The sequence below is a fragment of the Lissotriton helveticus genome, chromosome 5_1 (assembly GCF_964261635.1).
Source record: "Lissotriton helveticus chromosome 5_1, aLisHel1.1, whole genome shotgun sequence".
NCBI lineage: Eukaryota > Metazoa > Chordata > Amphibia > Caudata > Salamandridae > Lissotriton > Lissotriton helveticus.
Genome location: NC_136065.1, coordinates 1,908,365,001 through 1,908,388,604, shown reverse-complemented (window position 1 = coordinate 1,908,388,604; position 23,604 = coordinate 1,908,365,001). Strand labels below are relative to the sequence as shown.

The 23,604-nt window shown below is 48.7% G+C and overlaps 1 protein-coding gene and 1 pseudogene across 1 annotated transcript in view; one reads left to right on the top strand and one right to left on the bottom strand.

Moving 5' to 3' along the window:
- LOC144752825 (exocyst complex component 2 pseudogene) overlaps window positions 1-8,036 on the bottom strand; it is a 29,640-nt pseudogene extending 21,604 nt beyond the window's left edge.
- Window positions 1-23,604, top strand: part of LOC144752824 (uncharacterized) — a 142,414-nt gene that overhangs the window by 69,152 nt on the left and 49,658 nt on the right. The window lies entirely within an intron of this gene.

The following is a 23,604-nucleotide window of genomic DNA, read 5'->3' as shown; positions in this document are numbered from 1 at the left end:
ATCAGGTAGTGGAGCAGCAGCTGCACAGGCCTCAGCACCAGCACCAGCAGACAGTGTGGTGGCAGGGCCAAGCAGCATGCCTGAGTCGCAGGAGGTGGAGGACAGCAGCGAGACTGCAATTGAGGATGACTCTGGACATTCCCTCTTGTTTCCCCACTCCCCCCAATTGTCCCAATCCCCAACACTCCTGTTCTCCCCTGAGAACTCACCCACACGATCCCAGCCAGCACCTGCCACAGCCACAGCCAGGAGGATAATAGTGGCCCCATTGTCCATCATGGAGGGAGATGCGGGTCAGGCACCAGATCCCACACCAGTCACACCTGTGGCACAGCAGCCCATACAGCAGACCAGCACCGAACGCCGCCGTCCACGCACTTCCAGCAGTGGCAGTGCTTTACCATCACGGGAGCCCAGCGTCTTCCAGGGGCTAGAGGGGAGCATGGTCCGGATACAGCGGATGCAGGCCAAATACATCCTTGCCTGTCACCGGCAACTGCGACAGCACAACCTGCAGATGGGGGAGTTAACAAAGGGGATTGTTGACTTAGTTGCAACCACCCGGGAAATAGGCACAGGTATGGGCAGAATGACAACTGCCATGACACAGCTGTGTGCAAAGTTGGACCAACATGAACACATACGGCGCAGGGATGCCCGAGTACAGAACCGGGGAATCAACAGGCTTGCGGCATCAACAGCCCTGCTATGCCGCCGTGGGGCAAATATGGAGGAGTGCCTCACTAATAACACTTCTGAGGTGACCAGGGGCATGGCCCGCATCACCAGTGCCATGGAGGCACTGATTATTTCAAACACTGTAGTCAATCCTGCCCTGGACGTGGCAGAGGCTGGGGACAGCAGCAGCCGCAGCAGTCCTGCCAGCACACTGTCCGAGCCGCGCCGGAGCACCAGGCGCTCGGCAGAGGCAGCCGGACACGCTGAAGGGGGGGAGGCGCATCCCAGTGGGTCAGCCAAGCGCAGCAAGAAATAAGACTGCCAGTGTGGGTGATGCAACCATGCACAGTTCCTGACCACCTATTGTTTTCTTCTTGTTCAATTGTTGCACATCAGTGCTGTCACGTTGTTCCTACATTAAAACATAGCATTTCTTCACTTTCACGACATGTTTGTGCATCTGTACTCACTCAGAAATAGTTGTCTGTTATCTCCTCACGTCTGTACCTCCCATCACTTGGTGTAGAGACTCCTGCAGGTTGTGTTAGTGGCACAGCTGTGTCATCGTCAGGGTCCTCGTAGTCAGACAGCTCTACCTCTGTGCCCTTCTTGACCGCAAGGTTGTGCAACATTGCACAGACAGCAATCATCTTGCAGCAGGTGATGGGGGTATATTGTCTAGCACCTCCGCTCTTGTGCAGGCATCTGAACCTGCTTTTCCAGATGCCGAAGGTCCGTTCTACTACATTCCTTGTGCTTTTGTGTGCACGGTTATACCTCCTTTGGCTGGGTGTTGAGGGGTTGAGGTAGGGGGTGAGTATGAATGAGCGGAGGGCATATGCACTGTCGCCTAGAAGGAAAAGGGGTAACATTACTCACATGCATACATGTACTTCACACAGCTATTTGGGTCATGGGGGTCTGACACTGTGTCTTACCTAGGAGGTATCCTTCACCAAATTCCCCTGCCGTCAGCCGTGCATAAATTCCGCTATTTTGAAAGATGTAGGAGTCATGGGTACTCCCTGGGAATTTTGCTACCACGTCAGTGATGACACACTTGGCATTACAAATCACCTGCACATTTATGGTGTGCGTTGACTTCCGATTACGGTATATATATTCTGTGTCAGCAGGGGGACAAATCGGAATGTGTGTGCCATCTATGCAGCCAATGATGTGGGGGAATCTTGCCATCTGATAGAAGTCTGCTTTTGTCTGTACCAGTTCTGCATGGGTTGAAGGGAAGGAAATGTAGTGGTCCATCCTTTCTATCATGGCGTCTAGGAACTTATGGAAGAACCTTGACAGGCTGCTCTGGGTCACCCCTCCTGCCACAGCAACTACACTTTGATAGCTGCCAGACGCAAGCAGGTGTAGGCTGCATAGCACCTGCACGTGCACTGGGATTGCGTGTGCCCTTGGGGTGGGGTGCTGCAACAGGGGTTTGAGGTCCCTAATGAGCTCCATTATGGTCTCTGGGTCCAGCCTGTACCTCTGTAGGATCTCTGGATCTGTCAGCATGAACAGGGTGATCCGCTGTCTATACACCTGCTCCTGTCTCAGCCAATCCCTCTCTCCTTCCTGCTGTAGCCGTAGCCGTCTTGCTATGACATAAAAAGCTGCCATGGTGCAAGCAGCAATGCATTTTGGGTCCTTTTTTGTAGGTTGCACCTGGTTACCACCTGATTCCAATCCATGGTAAATACCGATTTTTAAATACCGATTTTGACGCTAAATCGGTATTTCAGAGCTTTCCTACATCTCACTCTTCAGTTTTTCACACAGAATCGGTTTAATACCGAATCGGTAAAATTGCCGAATCGATAAATTTACCGATCGGTATTTTTATCCGGATTCGGAGTTTTTCCGAATCGGTATTATACCGATTCGGAGATTTTTCCGATTCCATGATTTTGACCGAATCGGTTTGTTACCGAATCGGTATATTTGCCGAATCGGGGATATTTCCGATTCGGTATTCTACCGAAACGGTTACCTTACCGAATCGGAATTTTTACCGATTCGGGCGGTTTTCTGACTGCTACATCCCGAGGGCTCGATACCGATCGGTAACGGCCGAAAATACCGATTTTCGGCCGTTACCGACCGACCTACATCGGGCCCATAGTGTCCTGTTCCTACAGTCACATCATACTTCCGGTTTAACATGTTCTCTCTTTGTTTTTTTTACAATTTTTATTTATTAATAATTTTTTGGTATAATCAAACTTCACATCTTGGTATGCACACATCACTCTATTAATATTTCGTTAACATACTTTAACTTTCGGGCTTATTGCATGCGAGCCCTTTTCTAATCACTTGCATTTGTCTACTCGCGATTAGTCCCCTTTTGATGTTCAGTCCTATCTTTCAATATCTTCATGCATTACGCATGCGCGGCGTCTTCCGGGTTTACGGCGAGCCGGGACCTGACTTTCCCCGCATCACCTTATGACCTGTACACTTCCTTATTATCCACCGGGTATGAATTCATCCCGCTAAACTTTTTATGCACGTTTATTTCACATTCACTATTCAGATTATTAATCCGGTCACTGTATATGCTATCTCAGTTTTCATCACGATTTTCGGTTTTTTCACTCGCACTGGAATCAAATAACGGGATGCTTCGTTTGAATCCCACTTATTCTCATCCTCTCATTTCACCTCTTAATACTTGTGATTTCCACCACCATTAATCCTCATGACCTTTTGCACTTCTTATTAACCTTTTATCTGGTATGAATCATTTCTGACCATGTGTTTCCACACGTTTTTGAAGGTTGATATTACTTCACAGCTTTATCTAAGTTTCATAATTTATGACCACGCCATCACCCCTTGCACCTTGTTACCTGCAACAGTGTTATTCCATGTAGTTCTCTCGCTCCTGAGTATCAGTATAGTTACAATCTTTCCTGTTTAATTTTTTAGACCCCCTGAAGAAGCGCTCATTAGCGCGAAATGCATCGGGGATTTAAAACATTGTGGATGTTGACATATGTACCCACTATGGACAATCAATGATGGATAAGCCTGTATAATTTCAACATATGATGTCAATATGATGGAATATTGGAATATTGTTGATGAACCAAGAGCTTACATTTGAGTAAAAATCTCAAGTCTACTTTGGATTACTTGTTATCATTAATTCATAACACTGATCGTGTTCAAGAGTGCCCCAGGTTATTCTTACACTCTGTAAGATTTTCGAGACATTTGACTTACTGCACCCCAAGAACCAGGTGGTGAACACCCGGGGCACCTATAAGTATTATAAGAATTGTATATCTTGTTGTACCATCGAAATTACCATAACTACATTGGAGTGCAGCGGTCTTCTTTCCTTTATTTATACACCATAAAGAAGGACACCACACCACTGCTGTAGAAAAATATGATTCCTTTATATAAAAGTTCTCTGTTGTAAATAGGGTTGACTGGGAAAGCACATACACATTTCTTTTGGTCATACAATTCTGGGTTTCAATTCTGTAATAAATAGTTCTATAAATAAAGTCAGGAATAAATAGCATCAATAAATAGAATAACTTCAGGAATGAGTACCACAAATAAATATCACAATAAATATCGGAATAAATACTGGTTCATTTAAATAAATAACCACATGTTTCTTCTGGTATCGCTGCCACCAATTAAATACTTTAGGAACATCACATTTGTAATACGTTTCAAATGGGAAAGATAACTCTTACAGTTTGTGTTTATTTCAATGACAATGTATACAGCTTCTCTGAGCACAGAATAAGGTTTGGGACTCTTTAGGGATCATTCAGGGCATATGCACGTGTATCTAAAAGGCAAGGAAACACAGTGAATACTTCATTTGCACTCGGCTGTCACCAGGATAGGATCTCTGCTTTGCCGGTGAAGTCTATGCGCGCCTATGGGCTTTAACAGCGCTAGAACTCAGGCGGCACCAGTTCAAAGTCTTTAGACTGACGAACGGGCTGCCGGAGAGGTCACACAATCCTCACGCACAGTCAAACGAATGCCGGTTCACAGTTCCTTCACAACGCTGCATTCAATATGACGAAACGGGCCCACCTCACATCGGCTGCAAACGGGATATGATTCAGTCGGGCACAGCACCTCTCTCGTCAGCGACCGGGTTCTCAGGGGCTCCACAGACCTCCCTCCGACTTCCACATACAGGGTGGTTCCCGCCCACAGCTACAGCTCCCTGGTCACTGGGGAGTGGCAGAGACGCTAGTCCCGCCCAACTAAGGCCGGCCTTTCCCCGCCCCGGCGCACCACCTCACCTTCAGTCGGCGCAGGAAGCGCTCTACGCTGGTGGGGCTCGGAGACGTCCGAGCTCCCCTCTAGAGGCGCCTGTCGCGAAGAGGGCACAGCTGACGATCGCGGTCGCGGCGAACTTGCTCTCGCCTCGCGACTCGCGTAATTGGTCACAATTCACCACCGGGGGTGGGGGGGCAGGGAGGCACACGAATCTGGCCACAGTCTTTGGGGGCAATGAGGCACTTGCTGGGCAGGCGCTGTAGGCGCTAGGACACTTTTCACGTAGCTGACTGGAACGCCAGTCAGAAACAACGCCAGCACCCCTTTGCTGCTCTAGTGCCCGCGCTACCAGCCACCTCAGGGGTCAACAGGGCAGGTGTCAATCTGGTGTCAAGTCTGGAATCTCTTCTCATCTAATCTAATCCAATCTAATCTAATCTAAAATGGCCGCCAGGGACTGGGCCTTATATAGCCTGCCCTGGGGTACTGGCACGAGCCAGAAGGTTCTAGAACCTTCTCTGGCTGTGACAATGACATGGCACTCTTGAGGTGTATTTGGGACACTACCAGCCACCGTACTGTGGTTCTAGAGCAGCCATTTTGTGTACCTGAGGGAAATAAAGGAATTCCTGTCAGGAATCCGCGCCAAACAAAGGGCGCCAAAACCTCAAAAGGCCAGGGTTCATGAAGGCTCCAATGGGAGTCACTCACATGAAGAAAAAGGGGTGTTCACCATTTTGGGGCCATATACACAGGTTGACAACCCCAGTTTGTAATGCCACAGGTTTCGCCAGGTTCCTTGTAAATAGGTGCCGCAAACCTTGTGAGCAACTGGGCGTCGGGGAACATCTAACCCCATGAAACAACACATAAAAAGTCCTGGTAGACAAAGAAAAGCGACAAATTTTGGGAGGTACAGGGGAACAAAAGAAATCATAGTGGTGAGGGGACTCTCAGAAGCAGACGGGTCTAACAGGGTGTGAGACCGTATCAAAGGCCGCCGAAAGATTGAGCAGAACCAGAACAGCCTTTTTACCTTCAATATATTCAATGTCGTGCCTTAGGCACTCATCCCCCATGCCGATGCAACCCCCTCTCCCCTCATCAAAACGCATTGTTACGCCCCCCACCCCCCTCCCGCATTCACAACTGACACCCACTTTTGCTGCTCAGCTTCAACAAGTGCTCGACATCGCACCCCAGTTCAACACTCCTCACATGTATCGCCCTGCCCCACCAAAGCTCTCTTTACCACCACTGCATGGCCCAGCCCCTCTGAAACTCTTTAATCCCATTTCCACCTTCTCACAACCCCTTGGAGCACTATTATCTTAAGATTTGTGTTTCTCTCTCTTATGATGTATGCCCTGCCACCATTTACTTCGTACCCTCACACATCCTCACCCTCACTCCTCCTCACCTCCACACACCCTCACACCTCCTCACCCTCACACACCCTCACCCTCACACACCCTCACAGCCTCACTCACCCTCACCCTCACACACCCTCTCACCCTCACACACCATCACTCACCCTCACACCCTCACGCACCCTCACCCTCACACCCTCACCTACCCTCACTCACCCTCACCCACCCTCACACCCTCACCCACCCTCACACACCCTCACTCACCTTCACACACCCTCACCCCCCCTCACTCACCTTCACACACCCTCACCCCCTCATCCTCACACTCCCTCACTCACCCTCACACCCTCATTCTCAAACACCCTCACTCACCTCACACCCTCACCCCCTCACCCTAACAACCCTCACATCCTCACTCACCCTCACACCCCCTCACTCACCCTCACACCCCCTCACTCACCCTCACACCCCCTCACCCACCCTAACACCCCCTCACCCTCACACCCCCTGACCCTCACATCCCCTCACCCTCACACACCCTCACACCCTCACCCTCACACCCTCCAACTCCACCCTCCAACTCCACCCTCCAACTCCACCCTCCAACTACAACTCTACCCTCCAACTCTACCCTCCAACTCCACCCTCCAACTCCACCCTCCATCACTCAGGGACACCATCACATCACTCGGGAACACCACCACATCACTCGGGAACACCATCACGTCACTAGGGGACACCACCACGTCACTCGGGGACACCACCACATCACTCGGGGACACCGCCACATCACTCAGGGACACCACCACATCACTCGGGGACACCACCATATCACTCTGGGACACCACCACATCACTCTGGGACACCACCACATCACTCTAATACACCACCACATCACTCAGCCCAACCACATCATCACTCAGCACCACAACAGCACTGTCCTTGCTTGCTACCAACAAGCATTGCCATAGCCAATAGGACTCGCATTAGGAAAGTGTAAGCTATTGGCTTTGTGAATAACAATGCCAATAATTTATATATTTTCAAAGCCAACACATATTAAAAAAGGTGTGTCATTTACAATACCAATAGATCACACTTTCCTAATGCGAGACCTATTGCATTGCAAATGCTTGTTCTTGTTGGACTGCTTCCTTAGATTGTTAGCTGCTATTCGGAGCTGATCGAAGCTTGTTGAGGAGTGATTTTCTATCAGGTACCAAGTAGCAGAGACATTTTCACGTGTTAAATCTCCACTCATTCCATGAAACAGGGTTTCTAAATCTTTCTGTGGAACCTTTCCCTTGTCTATCTCGATACCAAGACGATTAGCTGGACGTAGGGGGAGAGGGGAAATCCCTTTATTTCTGTCAGTAGGAATGTCATAATAATTCATTTCCTCAACGCAGACGGATCCAAAATACCTATCTGTTCAGGTTTCATCAGTTTGAAAGAAACAGTGGATGTTTCCTTTCCTCCTGATTTAGTTGTGACGATGATGTCCCCTTTAATCTTTTTAGCTTGTCCGACCCGGCAGACAATCTTACTGGCAGACATCCATTCTGCGGTCAGTAAGCAGTTGTGTCCACAAATTGTTAAACCTATGAGACCTGCTGTCTCGGTGCCCAAGTTCTCACTTCAAATGGTAATCTTTATCCATGAAATGCCCTAGTTGGGGGAGATGATAATCACCAGTGGGGGTAGCCGGCCACGAGACATGGCAGTAGTCATGATTTTCTGTTTTCCAATCCCTTAAGGCATGTCCGTGAACCGCAGCCTAGCATAGCATGCACGGCTCATTGTTGATATTTTAACGGATGATGCTCTCCTCACGCTGCCTAGGTTTGCTCACACTCGTAGCAAGCCTTGCAGCCTAACGTGAGGCCGATCCAGAGCTCCATGTGACGTGCACTGGGGTGGCTTTACTGTTTGTAGCTGGGCCGAGCTGTTGGATGTTTGTAGCCGGGAGTGTGTGCGCCCCTCCCATCCCACCCAGCACCCCGTTGAACAGGTTAGTGACAGTGGTGCAGCGTTGTGTGAGGGTGACTGGCCGGAGGGTTGCTTGTTCTAAATGTGCTCATTGTGACTTGGGAAAAGCATGCCACTTCAGAGTCCCAGGACATTAATGCGAGGTATACATGCAAACACTGTGGTCAAGCGATATCGAAATGGCACGCAGTTACAAGTATTTACCTCATTTTATGTATGTCATTTAGTTCATAAATGCTTAGTGGAAGCCTGCAGTCTGTTCCTTTCTCGACCTCAGGGCTTTTTTCGAAGCCGGAACAATGTGTGCAGTTTGAATTTTTGGCATATTTACACTATTTACTACAAGCCTGCACTGCGACTTTAGAACTTTCCTGATGCGCGGTACCACTGCCAAAATGTGAATACAACTAATAGCTTAGAGTTTATTATTTGTTTTAAAAAGAGATGAACATTTTGTGGGATTGAAGGGCATAAGTGTTGCTGGGTCTCTGATTCACAAACGCAGACAATGGTTCAAGTACCAATGTCAATCATGGTGTCTCTTTGTGTGTTTTACATCATGGATGTCTGAGGGCCACGACTGGACATGCTACACTAACACAGATTTCTTCTGGTCTGGTCGTTTGCAACAACAAAATTAAACTTTTTTGATGCACAGGTAAAAGGTGCGCCGAGGTGTGTCCTTGATGCTGATAATCTCCTACATTTTTATGTCATTCTGGTGGTTGCTGTTGCCAGGATACTGTAGAGGTCTAGTTGTGATGAGTCTATGCTTACCGTGGATTACATTTAGTCTCCATTAAAGTGCTCATGTCTTTTAATCACTAGAATTTTAATTTTAAATTAGCCAGTTATTGGTTCAATGTCTGCTGCCAGATTAGCAGCTCAATTAAATAACGCATAGTTTCTGGAGAGGGAAAACATACTTCAATATAAGCAGCTTTTGCCGTCCCATGCCGCTCTCGGCAGGGCCTTTGGTGGGTTTAAATGTATTTTCTTTTTTTGTCAACTATTGGTTACTCTGTTACCCTGAGTATCAGAACTATAGTCACAAACATCTTTGTAAATTATATTATAAATGTGCTCCATTTCAAAATATTATTTTGCAAATGCATCAAAATTGTTAATCTCTCTTGAAATATGTATTTAGTTCAGATTTGTTTAAAATGTACTTTTCTTTCGAACGTTTTTTTTCATTTCCCTCGATTGCTCGCTGAACCTTAACTCTATCACTAACCCATACCCTAATTTTAACTGTGTCCTGCAGTTTAACTTAACTCAAACACTCTCCCTAGCCCTAAATCAGTTGGTAACTCAGAGCCTATGCCTAACCATGCTCCTGTCCCTCATATAACCCTAACTTTCTCCCTTTACCCAGACCTAACACTAAACTTGCACCCTTAATCCAGATCCTATTTATCTCCATAACTATAGCTTTCACCCTTAATCCAGACCTTAAGCATAACCTTGCTTTTATCCCTCACAGTGACCCCAGCTTTCATTCTTAAATCAAATGTATCACTCGCCATAACTTTCACCTTCAAAAAAGACCTGCTCCAATGCCTCACCTAATCTTAGTTTTCACCTTTAACCCACACTTATACCCAATCCTGGCACTAACTCTAAACCCAAAACTCTAACACCACACAATTCCACAACTAATAATTCCAATGCAACCCATATAATTTCACTCCACTCCAAACCAAAACACATAGGTAAAAGAAATTATTTACAACCCCAATACCGCTAACTCTCCCAAATGCAAGACCTATTGCATTGCAAATGCTTGTGTTCCTGTGCCGGAGATTGGAGTGTGAAATAATAGACTACATGACAACGTCTCTTACACAAGTCTGTCATGGAAACCAGTATGTGGTCACTGAATGAGGTGTGGCTGTGCTAGTGCCAGGGGCAAGCGTCTCTTTTAGGTGTATGGTAAACAGACAGTACTGACCTACAGAGATCTAGTGCTTTGCAGGGGTAGTTATTGTGACATTTCTATGCTCAGTGGTGTGTACACGTGAAAGTCTATCCTAGATTTCGCAGTTTGTGTTTGAGGCGATTTTTGTTTTTTGATTGAGCAGTCTTGTATAGTGTAAACCAGACCTAAATACGTGATAAAGAGTTTTACATATGTACTTACACAGTAATCTATCTAATAACCAAGCATTAATGTTTTTGATTTATCCTATGCACAGGGCAACTACAATAATGCAGCAGAATCGGACCAAATTATGTGGCAGGGTTGACTAAATTATGCAGGTAGAAAAGGCAAATTATGCAGCGTAATACTGCACTTTTTTAGTATTATTACTTCATTATGTTGTACTTTTACACATGGCAACACTGTTCTTAAGATTTCACCTCATTAGTACTAACTTTATTTAAAGAAATACAACAAAAGGCAAATGAAGATGACCAGTCAACCTTTGTGAAGTGCCTTGCAATGCGCAGGAACACGTGTCGCCTTCGTTTTAGTAATTTTGGATCCATTTCAGCTAGAAAATAAATTAATTTGTTTAAAATCTGCAGATTATGCAGGGGATGATCCATTATGTTGCAAATGTGGCACATCATAATAACAAAAACACAGCAATCGCTGAGTCACAGAATTCGAGTGGCTCTGCATATACATTGTGGACCAAATGAAGAAAGACTTTTGGGGGAGCAGTGCTGGAAAGAAGGGGGTTCGCATCAGATCCTGGTTCCAGCAGCTATTCTTAGCTCGGATCTGGCTGACCCAGAGAAATAAGCTGAATTTGTCCTGGTGTCCTTTTCAGACACTGGGACATAATTCTGCCGTGCCTGCATGTCTGGTCGGTGCAGCAACCTGCAGGCAGAGAGACAGCTTTCTTATTTCCATTTCCAGTAGGGCACAGAAACACACATTTTTTTTTTGATTCACAGGACAACAGTACAGAGTACGACATCATCTGTTCATTTATCTTATACAGCAGGTGGTTTCAGCTTACATTTCTCATTGGCATAATGCAACCATAATCATGACAACATGTTTTACTAGGAAGAGTTTTCAGTTTGACACGTCCTATTTGCAATGATCTAAGTCCTGCACACCTCGACAATGTACATGGATAATATCAATGCAGACTACCCAGTTATTCATCATTTTTTGCATTTACAGTCCTGTGAGAGGTGTGCTGGTGTTCAGAGTAGGCCCTGTACCCACTCCCACTATCTCGTCACCATCACCTGCTGATTGGGCATCTGATTGTCGTTGTAGATAGTCCATGAGGGGCTGCCAAAAGTCCTTTGGCCGTGAGGCCTGCGGCAGTTCCTCCTCATAGGTTCCCAGAGTCTCTTTACAATATATCATATCTGATAACCAGTCCTTGAATCGGGGTGGGCGTCTGCTTCCCCATTTGATAGCCACACGCCTCTTGGCCAGAAGGAGTGCCACAGCCAGCAGTTTGCGAAGTCTAATTGTCTTAAGCCTACAGGCTCCTAGGCAGCACGTCAGCGGTGTGTTTGGAATAAATTCTGCCAGCATAAGAGTTAGCGACTCCACTACCTCCCGCCAATATATGTCCAGCACAGGGCATGCCCATGCCATATGGAGAAAGTCGGCCTTAGGGGCCGCACATCTTATGCACTTGTCATCCGTTCGAACCCCATACCTGTGCATTTTTTCTGGAGTGTAATAGGTCTGGTGTAAAAATCTAAAATGTATGATTCGTAGATTGCAATTTGAAGTAAGTAGGTGTAACTGTGTACAACTGTAAGTCCAATCCTCATCGGATATAGGGGACCCGATCGCCTCCGCCCACCATGTCCTCGCTCTGTCTGGGTCAGTGTGCTGTTCATTTTGAGATGTTGTGTATAATTTGGTCACTAGTGCCACTCGTGTCGACGCAGTCAGTAGAGTCTGTAATGCTTTCAGTGGTGTTGGTTCATTTGGGAAGTCATCATATAAATCTCTCACTGCCGCTCTCAGCCTAAAGTATGCAAATCTTTTCATTGGCGTCTGATGCGCACATAAAGATGGGTCTTGGTATGAGATAAATGTATTTTGCGGAAATAATGTGCCTAGTGTCGTGAGTCCCATCTCCCCAATGATTCTTCTCATGTTTTGTTCTTGCGTGACCGACAGTTTGGGATGGTGTGCCAATGGCAGTGCCGGCGCACGCACTGGTAATTTTCGGGCTCGTATTGACAGCATGTACCATGCTCTCGATGTACATTTAACTGGGTGTATGGTGTCATTAGGATACACTCCCCCTGGGTCTGATATGTATTGTGTCAACTTGTTCGGGTGCACGATATCTGTTTCTACCGCTATGTGTGGTATGTATGAATGAGGTGGCGTCCAGTAGTGTGCGTGGTGTGCCTGTGCACAGTAGTAATACAGTTGCATGTCTGGGGCAGCAAATCCTCCCTGATGATACGGTTTAGTGAGGGTCTTCCAGCTCACCCTAGGTTGCTTACCAGCCCAAGTAAGTCTTTGTAGAAGCGTGCGTACTTTAGCGAAAAAGACCTTTGGGAGCCATATCGGAATGTTCCAGAACAGATATAACAGGCGAGGCAATACCACCATTTTTTGGAGAGCTATGCGGTCTGCCAACGAGAGCGGTAGTTTAATCCATTTGTCTATTTGGTCTTCTAGTTTGTTTATAGCCACTCCATAGTTTGCTCTAACGACCGTCTCAGGGTCGCGGTGTATCCAGACTCCTAGATATTTTACTGGTTCAGTGCTCCATTTTAGGGGATAATCCAGCTGTGGTTCCGGGGTTTCTGCCGTTAAGGGGATCACTACGGATTTATCCCAGTTTGTGCTGAGGCCCGAGTATTGTTCAAACTTTATGTACTCTCTAATTAACGGGTTTAGGTTTGTGTCCGGATTTCTAGTGTACAGAACCATATCATCTGCATACAGAGATATGCTCACTGCCCTAATGTTAAATTGGAGCGCAGTTTCTGGGTGTTTTTGCCGGATTTTACAGGCTAGCGGTTCTAGTGTGAGTGCAAACAAAATGGGCGATAGCGGGCATCCCTGTCGAGTACCCCTACTGATCTCAAACGGTGGTGAAGTGTGTCCATTAATCTGTACTCTGGCTCTGGGTTCGGCATATAGTAACGCTATCCACTTCAGGAAGGCGGGCAGGAATCCCATCCTATTGAGGACAGTCATCATGAAGTCCCATTCGACCGAATCGAAGGCCTTCGCCGCATCCAATAGGGCGGCTGCCGCCGGCACCTCGGGATCCAGACTATGATACATCGTGAATATGGTTCGGATATTGTGGGTTGTGGATCTCGTAGGTATAAAACCTGCCTGTTTGCTATTATTTTGGTCAGTATTTTCGCATCTATGTTTATGAGGGACAGGGGGCGATAGGAGGCACATTGTGTGGCATCTTTTCAAGGTTTCGGTAGCGCTATCAACAGCGCTTCCCGCAATGTAGGTGGGAGGGCTCCCTCCTCGTATGCCTCTTCTAACATCTGCGCTAGGTGGGGAATCAACAGGTCTTTATATTCCTTATAGAATTCACCCGGCAATCCGTCAATTCCCGGGGCTTTATTGTTAGGTAAGGAATTAACCGCCTCCCGAAACTCGTCCTCAGTGATATGGTGTCCCAGGAATTCCCTGTGAGCATCGGACAGCCAGGCCAAACTCACGTCGTCAAGGTATTCATGTATGTCTGATTGCGGGTGCGTTACTTGCGTGGTGTATAGTGCTGAGTAGTAGGAGTGGAACTCCTCCAGTATGGAGGGGGTGTCAAGCAGATGCTCATCTTGTGCATTCGTGATATGTGTTATCAGCGAGGCGCCTTGCATTGGTTTAATTTTGTGCATCAGCGCTCTGCCCGGTCTACCTCCTTCTCCATACGCCCTGGCCCTGTATTTCCTGGATAAGTATTTTATTTCTGCATCAGCATATTCGTTATATGTATTAATCTTGCTCCGTATGTCAGCTAAAAGTGGTTCTTGTAAGGTAGCAGCGTATTCTGTTTCCAGTGCCTTGATATCTCTTTCTACTATGTGGAGCTGCTGTCTGATGTCTTTAAGGATTCCAGCGTGTGCACCTATGCAGTGACCTCTTATAGTGACTTTGAACGCCTCCCACACCATCCCAAAGCTCTCCACAGACCCGGTGTTCCTCTGAAAAAAGTCCACAACAGTATGTCTGAGTTCCTCTTGGAATACCTGATCTTTCAGTACCTCTGGCCTAAGTCTCCATGTGAATTGTCTCGGGGTATGTGTCGGCAACTCCAGCTCTAGTCGGACTGGGGAGTGGTCCGAGAGGGTTCTGGGTAAGTGCTCCACTGCCTTGGTCCACGTGCTCACCTCTTGCGTGGTCAGCCAATAGTCCAATCTCGACCAGGTATTATGTGTGAGTGACGTGCATGTGCCCTCCCTTCGTCCCGGGTGTCTTTTCCGCCTTAAGTCCTCCATAGCCCAGTCCTGCATACCGTTCAAGATAACCAGGGCTGCTCGTCTCCCATATTTATCTGTGCCAGTTGCTCTATCCAATAATGGATCTAGACATGTATTAAAGTCTCCGCCCCATATTATTGCTGTTGGGTGAATCTCTCTTATTTTTGCCCATATGGCTTCATAAAATTGTGGGTCGTCTGTATTGGGTCCGTATGTCGTTACAAGGGTAAGATTTGTGCCTGCAAAATCCCCCCTAAGTATTATATATCTGCCCTGGTCATCTGTGTACGTAGTGTGCAGCGTAAATGGGGTGTTGCGTTTAATCAATATTAGGACTCCTCTAGCATAATTAGAGTAGGACGATGCTGCACGAATCTGCGCCCAGCGATATCCGACTCTACACTCTCTCTGAGGCACTATGTGGGTTTCTTGAAGGCATGCAACATCCACATTGTACCTATCTAGGTATGCAAGGACTTTCCTTATTTTTTTGGGGTCCTGTAGTCCTCTCACATTCCAAGACATGAGAGTTAACTTCCTAGTTGGCTGTGTCATTGCCGTTCCTTTGTATTTTGACATAGCGCTTTCGTGGAGCATTACACTCCAGTCTTAGCAAATCTGCATCTCTTAAGTGAGTCGTGTCCTCCAACCCTTGTGTCCTGTGATTTTTCCTGGTACCCCCCCGTTCCTCCCCCACCCACTCCGTCACAATCCCCGTGACGAAGACATCTCCCAATACAACATCAGCATGCTCCCCTCCTTACTCCTCGCATGCGTATCTCGCAACATCCCCCCCTTACAACTGTTGTGATGTGCACTGTGGGGCGGAATTAGCCCGGGCCCATCCTCCTCTGACATAGTACCTAGAGGGTAGGCCATTTAACAACATATGAGTGCACTGCTATCCAGGGTCCCACATTTTAAACCAAACATCCTAACTGTATGTCATTGACTTGAGCTATAATTTCAAACAGCAATTGTCAGTCAGATCTTTGTATTACAAACAGTGTGCAATGCTATTGTTCTATGGTAGCACTTATCTGATCCTGCGTCGCAGCCCATCCAGCGCCTGGGACATACGGGATCGCACTGTGATCAGTCTTTGTTTAGCCTTGCGCCATAGTCCAGTCTCATCCTGGCGCAGCTCGCTCGTTTCATTGTTAGCGCCACGTGGTATTGATCCCATTTGTCCAATCTGTGGAGTTTGCAGCACTTCGCAGGTCCTGTCTATATGATCACTCTATTCCATATCCGATAAGTGCTCTTGCTCTTGTTGTCTATCCTTCGGCGATCTTCTGCGTTCTCCCTTCAGTTTCCGATGCTGTAGGTATTTCTGGATATCTTTAGGGTCGTTGAAAATCTTTACCGAGCCCTCATCCGTGATCTTCAGCCTGGCAGGATATAGCATGGCATATGGAATTTGCAGGTCACGCAGTTTTTGTTTAGCTTGCATCTACTTTTTTCGCGCATCTTGGACGGATTGAGTGAAATCAGGATAGATAGCAAGTTCCATTCCCTCGTGTGTCAAGGCGCCCTTTTCTCGAGCCTTCCTCAACGCCGCATCGCGGTCTCGATAATTTAATACTTTTGCTATTATCGGTCTCGGTCTGGAACCCACTGGCGGCTTTGGGGCGAGGGATCTGTGGGCCCTCTCGATCAAGAAGACATCTGAAAACTTGTCTCTGCCCAGCAAAGTGATCAGGAGGTGCTCCACATATTTCTCCATTGAGCCTATGTTCTGGGTTTCCGCAACGCCCATAATTCGTATGTTGCTGCGCCTAGACCCGGCTTCCAAATCTTCTGCCTTCGCAGCCAGTGCCGCCAGTTGTTTGTCCACACTCGTTTGTTTAGCCGTTAGCTGGTTGTTTGCATCCTCCACATCCGATATCCGGCGCTCGGCCATGCCTAATCTTTCAGCCTTTCAGACATTCAATCCACGCGGTGTGTGAGATCGTCTATCTTGCCATCAATGTTCGTTAGTGCAGTCTGGATCGTTATAAACATGGTTTGTATATTGTCCGGCACCTGACTCCCTGCCACGTGCGCCGTCTGCGTGTCTTATGGAGGTGGGTCGCCATTTTGGCCTTGTACCTTCTTGGACTGATCAAAGTTGAGTTTCGACTGGTTTCTATCTGGTTTGCCCATCGCCTCTCCTTTGCCACACTGCTTTGCACAAGCACTATCTGCGCTTATTGTTTTTGTTTTGTTTAGTTGGTTTGGGCGCTCCCTGCAGCACCGGCCACCCCAAGAGCAGCCCCGATCGTCTCGATATTGCGCCCCGTCCGATCTTTGCAGCCTCGGGTGGGTCTGTTCGTTATGTGCTCCGCCTCTGGATATTCCTTCCTCCCAGGCTCGGAACCCTCCGCGCCGTAGAGGCGCCGTTGTGGTGGACGTTCACGGCCAAGTGCGCCCAATTTCACGGCAAGATCTTACAGGGGTCTGCGAAGTGGCGGTGGGCGGGGCCTCCCCAATCCGCTTTACGTGCTCTGCGTCTCGGTATGACTTTTTACCCCAGGCCGGTGCTCCTAGAATGGTGGCGCCTTGTAGGCCGCAGTAGGCTTCTCGAGCTTCAAGTGGCAACGAATGCTTTTAGAGTAATGGCGACGCCTCGTCAGGTGTCTCGGGTGTCTCAGTCGACACAGGTGATGCAATTGTCAGCGTGGTGTCCCCGATTACAGTGTAGGATAAGGATGATGTTTACGGGCCCCGGATGAGCTCGTTCACAGTGCGGCCATCTCGTTCCGTGGCTATCGCCGCCCAGGGCACAGAAACACAATTATTGTACAAGGGTGTAAATCAATGGACAGTAAATGTTACTTCAAACAATTAGGTTATAAGAGGTAGGAATCCTATATCGTTCATACTTGTAGAATTTATATGTTAAGCGTGAATAGTCAGGAGAAAATCAAAGGCACGATATAAAACCAATTCAGTGATTTAAAGTTGTCTGCACTAACAACCATATTAATTAGAGTTGAGCCTTTTTCAATTTTAGAATAACAGATAGACCAAAAACCAAGCAGGATCTAAACCCATGAGCCCTTAGATGTCGGTAAATAGGACACTGTGCTATATTAGACTTGTAACTAATGAACTGGAAGTGATAGAATGATCTCGGTGTTAAAAGCAGTAGCCTACTTACATCTCTACCTAAAAAATAAAAATACATGATCTGCATTTTACAGTAAGTGATTTGCAGCTGGCACATTAACCCTCTATGCAACTTTCAGTCAAAACTGTGATTGGACAAAACACAGAAATCTCCCAGAATTGCATTAACTACCAGTTATCTTTCTACTATTATAAACCCGTCAAAATAGCTGTACCCACAAAGATCTCTGCAGCAGGTGTCTTAACCCTATAAGCAGGGCTTTACATGGCATGAAAAAACTGGGGGGTGTCTCAAAGGGGTGTGGTCAATGTAATTAAGGGTGTGGCTTAAAAGCAGGTAAGCTAAAAGTCTGTGCTTAGCATCGTGTGCCGCCCCACTTGGATTTTGCTGTTTCTGTCATTGCATCCAGATATATGATTCAACAAGTAACATCGTACTTACAACAAGTCAGGACTATTGACGTTGTCAATGGTTGTTAGTTGCATAAGATAAATAAGCAGCAACTATGGCTGGTATATTTTATTGCAGAATCTTCCGCTTAAGCCCTGGTGACACCACAACAATGTTGCTGCTCCCCAGTTTCAACAAGCATTTACAATGCAATAGGTCTCGCAACTGCGAGTTTTAGAGCTATTGATATGGTAAATGGCAATGCCTTTTGAAAAATTAACAGGTACTGTGATTTATAATAGTAATAATAGTGGTATTTATGGTACTGGTGGAAAATTACTATCACCACAGAGTAGTAATAGTAATAATTGTAGTGGTGGTTATGGTACTTGTGGTGATTTTAGCGGTGGTGGTGGTGGTGGTATTGGTTCTGGTGGTGGTGGTAGTGGTGGTGGTACTGGTGGTCTACGTAGATTTTTTTCATTACTTATGCTACTGCTGGAATATTTTTTAACAAAAAAATACAAAGACTAACAAACATTATCATTTGCAACGCCAATAGCTCAGACTTTTAGTAATGCCAGCCCTATTGCATTGCAAATGCTTGTTTTATGTTGCAGGCATGAGGTGCATCATCTACTTCCCAAAATACAATCTTAGATTTGTAGACACTCGTAACAGTCCTATGGTAGGAGGCAGTTGTTCAGCCAGTGTAAGGCTAATAGCTCACACAACTTTGCATTTTGATACCTGAAGTTTTAAATTACAATAAATGTAGTAGACCTCAGACAGGAGACTTAAGTTAACAGTAACTGTGGAAAGAACAATAACTTTAGAAACTGGTACTTTATTTCACCTTTTTCGTGGCGTGAAGGTTACGTAACTGTTTTATTGCCTTCGAATGGGTACAATGGGGCTTATTTACAAGTCCCTTGCACCCCCAGTGCTTCACTTTTTGTGTGGGAAAAAGTGACGCTACGGCGGAGCAAGGAGGTCATAAATAAGCTCCAAAGTCCTGTTTCTCTGGCTCTAAAGCAGCTCTGCTGACCTGGTTCACTGGCTCTAAAGCAGCTCTGCTGACCTAGTTCTCTTGCTCTAAAGCAGTTCTGCTAACCTGCTTTTCTGGCTCTACAGCAGCTCTGTTGACCTGGTTCTTAAGCTCTAGAGCAACTCTGCTGACCTGGTTCTCTGGCTCTAAAGCAGCTTTGCTGGCCTGGTTTCTCTGCCTCTAGAGCAGCTCTGCTGACCTGGTTCTCTGGCTCTAGAGCAGCTCTGCTGACCTGGTTCTTAGGCTCTAGAGCAGCTCTGCTGACCTGGTTTTTAGGCTCCAGAGCAGCTCTGCTGCCCTGGTTCTATGGCTCTAAAGCGGCTCTGCTGACCTGGTTCTCTGGCTTTGAAGCAGCTCTGCTGACCTGGTTCTCTGGCTCTGCTGACCTGGTTCTATGACTCTAAAGCAGCTCTACTCACCTTTTTCTCTGGCTTTGAAGCAGCTCTGCTGACCTGGTTCTCTGGCTCTAGAGCAGCTCTGCTGACCTGGTTATCTGGCTCTAGAGTAGCTCTGCTGACTTGGTTCTATGGCTCTAAAGCAGCTCTGCTGACCTGGTTCTCTGGCTTCGAAGCAGCGCTACTGACCTGGTTCTCTGGCTTCGAAGCAGCTCTGCTGACCTGGTTCTCTGGCTTCGAAGCAGCTCTGCTGACCTGGTTCTCTGGCTTTGAAGCAGCTCTGCTGACCTGGTTCTCTGGTTCTGGAGCAGCTCTGCTGACCTGGTTCTCTGGCTCTACAACGGCTCTGCTGACCTGGTTCTCTGGCTTTGAAGCAGCTCTGCTGACCTGGTTCTCTGGCAGCTCTGCTGACCTGGTTCTCTGGCTCTACAACAGCTCTGCTGACCTGGTTGTGACAGATATAGGGTCGATTCTGAAGAAAAGTCACCAAGGAGTAAATTTCCGACATTTTGGAATTTGCAGAGAATTGTAGGAGGACTGCTGGGAAACCATGATGATAATCACACTTTTGTGAGGCCAGTTGTGGAAGTTTTTGTAAATCTCAATGTTTTCACATGCGTATATGGGTATTTTTGGAAACAAATATAGGTAACGTACATTTACGCATGCGCAAATCCTTCTCAATTACAGAAACCCATTCCCTTGCATCGCAAACAATTTTGGGTGAGTCTGTTCTCCTTTTCCACCCTCTTTAAAGACGTATTCCTGCCCGGACAATATTAAATTTTGGACCATGTCACAGGAGGGAATAGATTGCGAAAACACCCACAAACACGCAAGCTTGGCGGGGAGAAACTTCCAGTCCCAGAACATTCGCACCACGTAACGTCCTCACCCTGCCCATTGGTCGCACCATGCATGGAAGTAAATCTCTTTACTAGTGTTATAAATCTACACTCTGATTCCTACGCCTGGATTAACCTCTGTTGGACCCGGCCTCGTGGCGTGGTCCTACCCCTCCCGCATGGCGGGCCCAGGACGACATCGGCCCTCCATCGACACGCTGTCGCCCCTCCGGACACCACCCTCAACGAACCCTAGACGAGAGCAGCCCCCCTGGCAACCTACGGCTCTCCCCCCTGGGACCCCGGCGGACCCTGCTCTCGCCAACCCCGCCGGTCCGGCGACCATGCCAGGCCGCCATTTCCAGCCCAACTCCATCTTGGGCCTCTCACGTCCCGAGCACGTGGCCGCAGCCGCCCCTGGCCCCGGCCCCAGCGCAGCCCCGACATCGAGGCACCAAGATCCTCCCAGGTGGTAGAGTAGCCACTTGGCGGATCCCGGAGGAGGGGAGTTTCGATGGCCCCCCAGCCGTCCCCGGACGCCTGGTATCGATCGCTCTCCAGCCTCCCTGGGCGCGGGCTCCACCCCCCTGCTGGGTGTCTGGACACCTTCATCCCGGCCCCTCTGACCCCCAGGCGCGAGGGTCTGGACATCAAAGGCCTCCAGTCCTATATCTGGGCCAGCCCTGGATTAGGACTCCAGTTGTATCTTGGAGTCGAAGCCCTGCTGACCTCGTCGCGGCTGATCCTGATCCGAACTCTTGCACCTGGAACCTTCGATGCCCTGCTGACGCTGTTGCGGCCTGACCGAGCTGAAACACCTTCGAGGCCCTGCTGACGCTGTCGCGGCCTGACCGAGCTGAAACACCTTCGAGGCCCTGCTGACGCTGTCACGGCCTGCCCGAGCTGAAACACCTTCGAGGCCCTGCTGACGCTGTCGCGGCCTGACCAAGCTGAAACACCTTCGAGGCCCTGCTGACGCTGTCGCGGCCTGACAGAGCTGAAACACCTTCGAGGCCCTGCTGACGCTGTTGCGGCCTGACCGAGCTGAACCACCTTCGAGGCCCTGCTGATGCTGTCGCGGCCTGATCACGCTGAACTATCTCAAGGCCCTGCTGACGCTGTCACGGCCCGACCCCTTGAACTATCCACGCACCAGTTGGTACTAAGACTGTCCCGCTACCCCCTTATTCCCGAAACCAAGACTTTACGGATCCCTCAATCCCAGTGTTATGCTACTACGAGAACGTGCCTTCATTGCTTATATAAAGATTCTTGAGAGTATCCCTTCGTGTGGTGTCCGTCTGTGGTAGTGTGATTGCTCCGTTGTTACGATTGTAGGAGAGGAGCCTCGCCAAGGAGGCCTCCCTACGGTGCTCGGCCTATCCCCTACAGAGAGGTGGGTCTCGGGGTGGGCAGTCAGACATCTTTTGTCTCCCCTGGGATCGCCTTTCTAACATTGGTGGCGAGCGACGGGATCCGAACCACGCGAATCGTACAACGAGCAACTCGCCGCTACTAACCGAGACCCACAACCACGATGACTACTAAGGAAGCCGGAACGACCACAGAATTCCAGAAAGAACTATTAAAGGAGTACACCCATAAAGAACTCAAACAATTTTGCAAAGCCTTGGGTATCGCTACCACCGGACTAAGCACCAAAGAAGATTTTAAAGAAGCGCTGCAAACATGGGTGGAGACCGGAGCGACTCCACCCCAAACCCATGATGACATTGTCCTAGAAGTACCCCCGAGTACAGTCATCGCCCCAGTGAAAGAAAACACTGCCAACAGAGAACCGGGCCTCTCCCACGAAGACGCCCGGGAGCGAGAGAGAAACCGAGTCCACGAACTAGAGCTCCCCCGACTCCGGCTGGATGGGGAACTCCAGTTGGCCGAAAAGAAAATGGCCATTGAGCAACTACGATTACAGGGAGATCTGGAGGAGAGGCAGAGGCAAAGAGAATTGGAAGAAAAAAAACTCACGTACGAACACAAGCGTGGCCTCAAAGAACTAGAGATCAAAGCCAAGAGCGAAGAGGCTGGCGCCGCGGTAAACCGGGACCCCCCACCTCCTGCCGACCCGAAGGTCCACATCCCCAAGGATATCGTCAAGGAATACTACAAGAATGACGATATCCAGCAATGGTTCAAGGCATACGAAGTGGCCATGACCGCGCACCGCATCCCGCGAAAAGATTGGGGTGCCGGCTTATGGGGGAGGTTTGTCAGCGAAGGAAGAGACACCCTGCTGGAGCTGGCCGAGGACGTGATGTCCTCCTATGATCACATGAAGGACGCCCTGCTCACCCGGTATGGCCTCACCCCCGAGATGTACCGACAGAGGTTCAGAGACTGCAAAAAGATCCCCGGTACCACGTGGGTGGAGTACGTAAACTTTTATAGCCGGGCCCTGGAAGGATGGATCAAGGGCAGCAAGGTGTCCACCTACGAACAGCTGTTCGACCTCATCGTTTGGGAGCACCTCTCCAACAACTGTTTTGTCGAGCTCAGACAGCATCTACTCGACAGCAAGCTGACCGAGCCCCGGAAACTCGCCGTCGAGGCCGATCGATGGGTGAGCACCCGGGTCCCCCGGACCCCGATAGGACAAACAGGACGGAACGGCCAGGGGCACCCCCGCCAGCGTGGCGGCGGAGGAGGAGGGCCGAACAGGAGCCGAGACTGTCCGTCGGCCTCGGCCTGGAGCCCGCCTCGGGGGGCCCCCCAGAATAACACTTCGCCATCCCTGACCAGAAGGGGGCCCCCTCCAGCACGGCCGGGGCCCCGCCCGAACATTACTTGCCACAGATGCCAGCGGCCCGGTCACTATGCCAGTGAGCCCCTCTGCCCCATGAACCAGCGTCCCGGCACCACCGGGCCTCCGACCCGCCAGTTCGCCGCCGCAGCCCTGGGGGAAGGAGAAGAAGGAGACGAAGAGGCCTACAATGAGGATCAGACTGAGTGGGAGCCGGCCGCCATGGCCCTAGCCTATCTGGGCGACAGAGACATGGTCCCCCGGGCACGCTACCGAGCAACACCCAAAAATACCGTCAGTGGGTCCACAATAATGGACGACGGACCGAAGCACTCCGAGACACGGGAGCCAGCATGA